This window comes from Podarcis vaucheri (assembly GCF_965113315.1).
Source record: "Podarcis vaucheri genome assembly, chromosome: 16".
In the NCBI taxonomy this organism is placed as follows: domain Eukaryota; kingdom Metazoa; phylum Chordata; class Lepidosauria; order Squamata; family Lacertidae; genus Podarcis; species Podarcis vaucheri.
This window is the reverse complement of record NC_138754.1, coordinates 6,700,134-6,706,605: the sequence shown is the minus strand read 5'-3', so window position 1 is coordinate 6,706,605 and position 6,472 is coordinate 6,700,134.

Here is a 6,472-nt window from a genome sequence, read left to right as displayed (position 1 = left end):
TGGAATTCTCTCCCACAGGAGACAACGCTGGCCACCATTTTGAATGGCTTTAAAAAAGCAGTAGAAAAAATAAATAAAGCAGGTCAAGGCCCTGCTCCACCTCCATAGTCAGAAGTAGTTTCCTTCTGAATACCAGTTTCTGGGGCTCACAGGTGAGGAGAGTTGCTGTTGCAGTCAGGGCTTCCCATTGGCATCTGGTTGGCAACTGTGAAAAGAGTGTGATACTAGATGGACTATTGACCTAAATCTGCAGGTTCTTATTTTTTCCCCCCAGTTTCAAAATGGGGATAAGTGGGATTTGCTTCAATTCACATTTCAATGTGTGCCCACCTAATGTGTGCTTCCCAAATGAATATCTGAGCTAAAACACACCTATAATTAGAAATTCACACTTCCACAAATTTGGTTGACAATTTTAGTTTGAACACTCTCACGACAATCTTGCGATACTAAGGGTAGTAGACCAGTGGGGTCCTATGCCAAATCTGTAATTCAACAGAGGGGAATTTTGCAATGAAGCATTTGGAACACAGGGTGGAACAGGGGGAAAAATGCCTTAGGAATTTAGATTGAACAGCTTCTGTAGATCCACGGTGAGTGTTTGGCAAAATCTGAGCCCCATATAATAACTAAGCTAGGGGTTTAGCTTTAAACACTTCAAGGGGTGATGGTATGTGATTGACACCTCTTTAGAAGAAATGATCAGCAAAATGCTTAAGACTGATTGCCATAAGCTAAGTCATGCCCATTAATATTAAGGGTGCTATTCTGAGGATGGCAAAGATTATAGACAGATGATTAAGAAATTAGTGAATTGAACTGAAAACTAGAAAAAAAGAAACTGAAATGGACAGAGTGCTGTATACAACATTATAGTGTATACAACATTATAGAGCAGACCCATGGGAAAGGATGGACTTGAATTTCAATGGGTCTACTCCAGGCATGGCCAAACTTGGCCTTCCAGCTGTTTTGGGACTACAACTCCCATCATCCCTAGCTAACAGCACCAGTGGTCAGGGATGATGGGAACTGTAGTCCTAAAACAGCTGGAGGGCCAAGTTTGACCATGCCTAGTCTACACTGTACAGGATGGAACTTGGATACAACCCAGATTCTCCCATGCACGGCAGAAGCACCCAGAAGCAGCAAGAAGGACCTTTTCTGAAGAATCAGGCTAGAAGCAATTAATTTTGTTTCCTCCTGACCCATGACAAGCAACATGAAAGAAGCAAGCAGGGTGTTGTCCCTTCTATTACACCGAGATTGCGATCTGGCATTGTAAACAAAGAAGCCTGGGTAATTACAGGGATTTCAAAGCATGGCCCTTCTGACAGCCTTGGGTCACTGATGAATGAGCAGCTTCAACCACAGCTCATTCCTAGGTGTTTACCTTACAATGCTGGCATGGAGACTCCAAATAAAAAGGGGGCACCATTTTGGATTTAGGGCAATGGCGTCAAAGATTCCATGACCACGTGAAATTTCTCAATATGGAGTCAGACTATTGGTCCATCTAGAGCAGACCTGAGGCACCTGAGTTCTCCAGATGTTGGAAAATGCAAGTGGACGGATGGCATTTAAAATATACAACAGCTAGCTCATAAGGAGGAACGTCTTTCTCCTCCCCAATGGGAAGGGGAAGCTATTTAGATCAGGAGTGGGTAATCTGGTCCCCACTAGATGTTTTTCTTAGACTCTAAGAATCTAACTCCCATCAGCCCCAGCCAGCATCAAGGTTGTTGGAGACTGAAGTCCAGCAACATCTGGAGGGCCATAGCTTCCCCATCCTTGCCATAAACAGCTTATGGTGGGATTATTTAAAGGGCCACCTATGTCTATATGAATTTGTGTGGGCCCACAGGGATCTTTCTTATAGGCTTATCACTAGAATCCACCCAATCCATGGTGGGCACAAGAGACATAACCTTTTCAGTGGTGGCCCCATCTCTATGGAACTCTCTCCAATGAAATATGGGTGTGTGTCCCTCTCCAGTTGTTTTTGAATAGGTCTTAAATACCTTGTTTCCCCATGCAATTCATATCCAAATATGGTTGCTGGTGTATACCAGTTCTGGAAAACCTATGGCCGTCCAGTTTTGGTTGATTTCCCAACTCCCATCGGCCTCAGCAAGTGTGTCCAATGGCCAGAGATGGTGGGAGTTCTAGTTCAGCAACATCTGGAGAACCAAAATGTTCCCCACACCTGGTCTATACTTTTATGTGTTGCTGCCTTTACCTATGGTAGCATTGTGTTAGATGGTTAATGTATTGAATTAGTTCTGATGGTTGCCTCTGTGAAGAGCCTTGAGAGGATTTTTGACCCTAAAAGAGAATCTGTACAGAAATAAAGAAGCTGGAATTCTAGAATAATTTTTGCATGTATTGAGGAAAAGGTTGGGGGGGGTATGATATTTCCATTTGTACTGCTCAGGGTATAAGGCAGGTTTGGGGAACCTTTCGCCATCCAGATGCTATCACTCCCATCTGCTCTAGAAATCACTGCTAATGGCCAGGGATGATGAGAACTGTTGTTTAACAACATCTAAAGGGCTCAAAATTCCCCGAGCCTGTTATAAGCAATGGTTATAAGGTCTGCACCAGATTGGCACCAAAGAATCACCTTTCCTCTTAAAGAGTTTATCAAAAGCAGAAGACCATTCAAGGAACTGCTGCGTTTTCGATCAGTTGAAGTTCCTAAATTGTCTTTGAGGACAGTCTCACACAGAGCACATTGCAATAATCCAGTCTGGATTATTTTGAGGGCAGTTAGAGAAATTTCTGATAGAATCTCTTAGCGATTCCATGCAACTTTATCCATTTCCACTGGTCTTAATGCATCAAGCATGGGTGTTCCCAAGTCACAGTTGCTAAGCCTCTATTGAAAGCACAAAATTAGTGTGTTTCAGAGGAGTTCACCTGCATTGTCTCATCTGGGGGGGAAACTGCTCGGAGAAGCTCAGCTGCCTTTGCAATTACTTCTAACTGCTGTAATTATGCTTATTAAAAATCCCAGTTTCTTTGTTTGAGTCGGTTCCTCCCCTGCTCCCACCCCAGTACAAGCTACCTGGAGAAGTAGTTTCACACCATGACTCTCTTGTAGAACGTGTCTCTGTGTCAGCGTCATAAGACACATAAACCTCCTGAGGATTTCTGCTTGGGTTTTTTTGTTTTTTGTTTGCAAGCTAATCAAACAACACTATTGGTTTCTCAAAAGGCTGAAGGGGTAACTAAAGCCCAGAGCTGTTTTTTTAAATGAAGTTAAAGCTGTAAAAATGTCCGCTTTGATGACACAGTTTCAAAGCCTGCATGGGTCCAGTTTTAAAGCACCTGATTTGCACGCAGAAGGTCCCTGGCGTCTCCAGGTCTGGTTGGGAATGTATCCAATCTGAAACCCTGGTGAGTTGCTGTTGGCCAATACAGACTGAGCTAGATGAACCAATAATCTGACTTTGTATAAGGCAACTCCCTAAATTTCTCTTTAAGTCAACCCTTCATCCAGAACCCTAGGGGATGGAATCTTATTGTATTTCTAGGGGAAGGAGCATTTTTCATGGGGTAGAACACATGCTTCGCCAGCAGAAGTCTCCAAGCCAGGTCAAATCCCCTGTAGGGTATCTCCAGGCAGGGCTAAGGATGTCTCCATTCTGAAACCTGGAGAGCAGCTGTTGGACAGTGTTGGCAACACACATTGGATGGACCAATGGGCCTAAGAAGGCAGCTTGTGTTGGCTTCTTACCCAAAGTTCACCTAGCTGGAAGGACATAATCTCTTCCCCATCTTTTACTGGGGAGCCACTACTTGCCCAGGGGTCTAGGCATGAATCCTCACCTGCCTGTACTTTTAAAAATGGGTTAAAGTTGGTTAGCAGTTCCTCCAATTATATATCAATAAATAAAACCATTTCCCCAATGCTTGGGACTCACGAGTCTGCTTTGCAGGTGTGTGGGCAGTAGGCCTTTGGTTTTACCCAGTGGAATTTTGGGGGAACAGGGAATTCCATATGTCAGCCTTGAACTGGTGGCCTTCCCTTCACTAGCCTTGGGCTTCGCTTGCCTACCATCTTCGTCAGGAGATAATGACCCCATCTGGGAGAGGTTTCAATTTCTTATTCTTTAGAACAAAGGAATCCCATGAAGCTTCACAAACACTCATTAAGGTTACACACATGCAAAGTGGTGCATTATATGGTGAGAGAGATTGGGGCCACACCTTCCTGCTGCATTGCTCAATATGCCCCATTTTACAATATTTTATAGAGTAACCCTATATTCATATACTGAGTAAGTTTAATTGGACTTCCTCCTAGTTGACTATAGCTTGGTTTGTTTTGTTGTTGTTTTTTTTGTTCTTGTTTTAAGTATGTGTTTTGGGTTTTTAAATTACATTTTTATGCTGTGAACCACCCCGAGATCTATGGATGAAGGGCGGTATACAAATTTTAAAAATAATGAACAAAGGTATGGAATAGGAGGTTCCCATTTCATTGGAGCAATGTTGGAGGGTATGGGCTCAGGACACATGGCTGTATTGTGTTCAGGGAGAAAGGTTGTTTTCTGCTGCTCCAGAGAAGCGGACACGGAGCAATGGATCCAAACTACAAGAAAGAAGATTCCACCTAAACATTAGGAAGAACTTCCTGACAGTAAGAGCTGTTTGACAGTGGAATTTGCTGCCAAGGAGTGTGGTGGAGTCTCCTTCTTTGGAGGTCTTTAAGCAGATGCTTGACAACCATATGTCAGGAGTGCTCTGATGGTGTTTCCTGCTTGGCAGGGGGTTGGACTCGATGGCCCTTGTGGTCTCTTCCAACTCTATGATTCTATGATTCTATGATCTGCAGCAGAATACACAGTTAGCTGCCCTCATACTTCTTTGTGTCAATGGAGCCCTCAGAACCCAGGGAAGCATCCTAACCCAAGTCTCTGGAAACTGGGGGTGGCTAACCGATGTGCCTCTAGATGTTGCTGAGCCACAGGTGCCATCATTCCTGACCATTGGTCATACTGGATGGTTCTGATGGGAGGTGGAGTCTTAACCACATCTGGTTGGTTGCTCATGAAATGATAGTTCAGAGATAAGCCTTCCATCACTACTAGGCTGCCTCAAGGTGCCTATCAGCCTACGCTGATAACCACATTGAACCAGTGACCCAATTAGGTGCGCCCTCAGTTAGCCAAATCATCCTCAGTTAAGCCAATAGAATTTCTCTAATCCTTTTTAAAAAGCCATCTAATATATTGTCACTACAATTTGCGGAGTTTAATTATGTACCACATGAATGCAGTATTCCACATGCCCAGCCGGAGGTAAGTCCCATTCAATTAAATGCGGCATACTCCCAGATAAGTGGGACCATAGTTGCAACTTTCATCGGATTATCAGTAATACCACTGAAGTCGCTTTGAAGTGGTTGAAACGCTGATGTGTAAGTGTAAATATTTCCCAATGTATTCAAGTCAATGGAAGGACATACCATGAGAGACAGTGGTGGTGCAGTGGTTAGAGTATTGGACTATTAGCTCGGAGAGCAGAATTCCAATCTCCACCCAGTTATGAAGTTCTCTGAGTGATCCTGTATCAGCCAGTATCTTAGCCTAAGCTATCTCATGGGGTTGTTATGAACATAAAGTTGAAAGAAAGAGAGTCATGCACACTTCCTTGAGCTCCTTGGAGTAAAAGTGGGACAATCATCAGCATTATGCTACTACTGGAGAAAGAGAGGATAGGAACATTGTCAGATAAGAGACAACAGTGGATAGAAGGCCTCTTTAACTCAGGAGTCCAGGTTCCCAGCTTGATAACACAGTAAGCGTAGGTAATTAAAAAGGAGGATTTTTTTGCAAAAACAAACAGATAGCTCTGGCATCATTACTCAAGATGACCCTTCTGAAAACTATTTCTGGAGTTTACAGAAGATATTGAACTTATGACCCTTGTGTTTCTTCTTTTGCTTCCTATCTAGCAGCCCTCCCACCCGCCGACTCTTCAGACTTAATGGATCAGCTCCAACCTCTTCCTGTTCTCAGAGGCTGTCTCTGAGTTTGTTCGTGCCTTTTTGTGCTTCCTGTGAGCTTTGGCTGTGTTCTAGCCTGCTCTCAGCTACTGCCTTAGCAGCCTGCCCGTCAAGGTCAGTCAGAGCAGAAGTCTGCAGCTGCCGGCTCTCCCCTTCCTGACTAACATCTAAGCATCTCTGTTCCTGACTGCTTTCTGCAGTTGGCTGCAAACCTTCACTGGGAGCTGGCTCATTCCTGACACTTTCCAAGGATCATTGTCAGATGACAGTGTATAGATTCCACTCCTATTCAATGCACTCCTCCTATTGGAGCAGAAAAGACAGTGCACCAGAAGTCCAATGTGACCCAAAAGGCAAAATCTAAATACATATGATATCCCTGCTCAATTTTTATCTTGTGGTGTGCATCTCAGAAAGTAAACATTGGCAGCTGGGAGGATTTGTTCTTTCAAACAGATT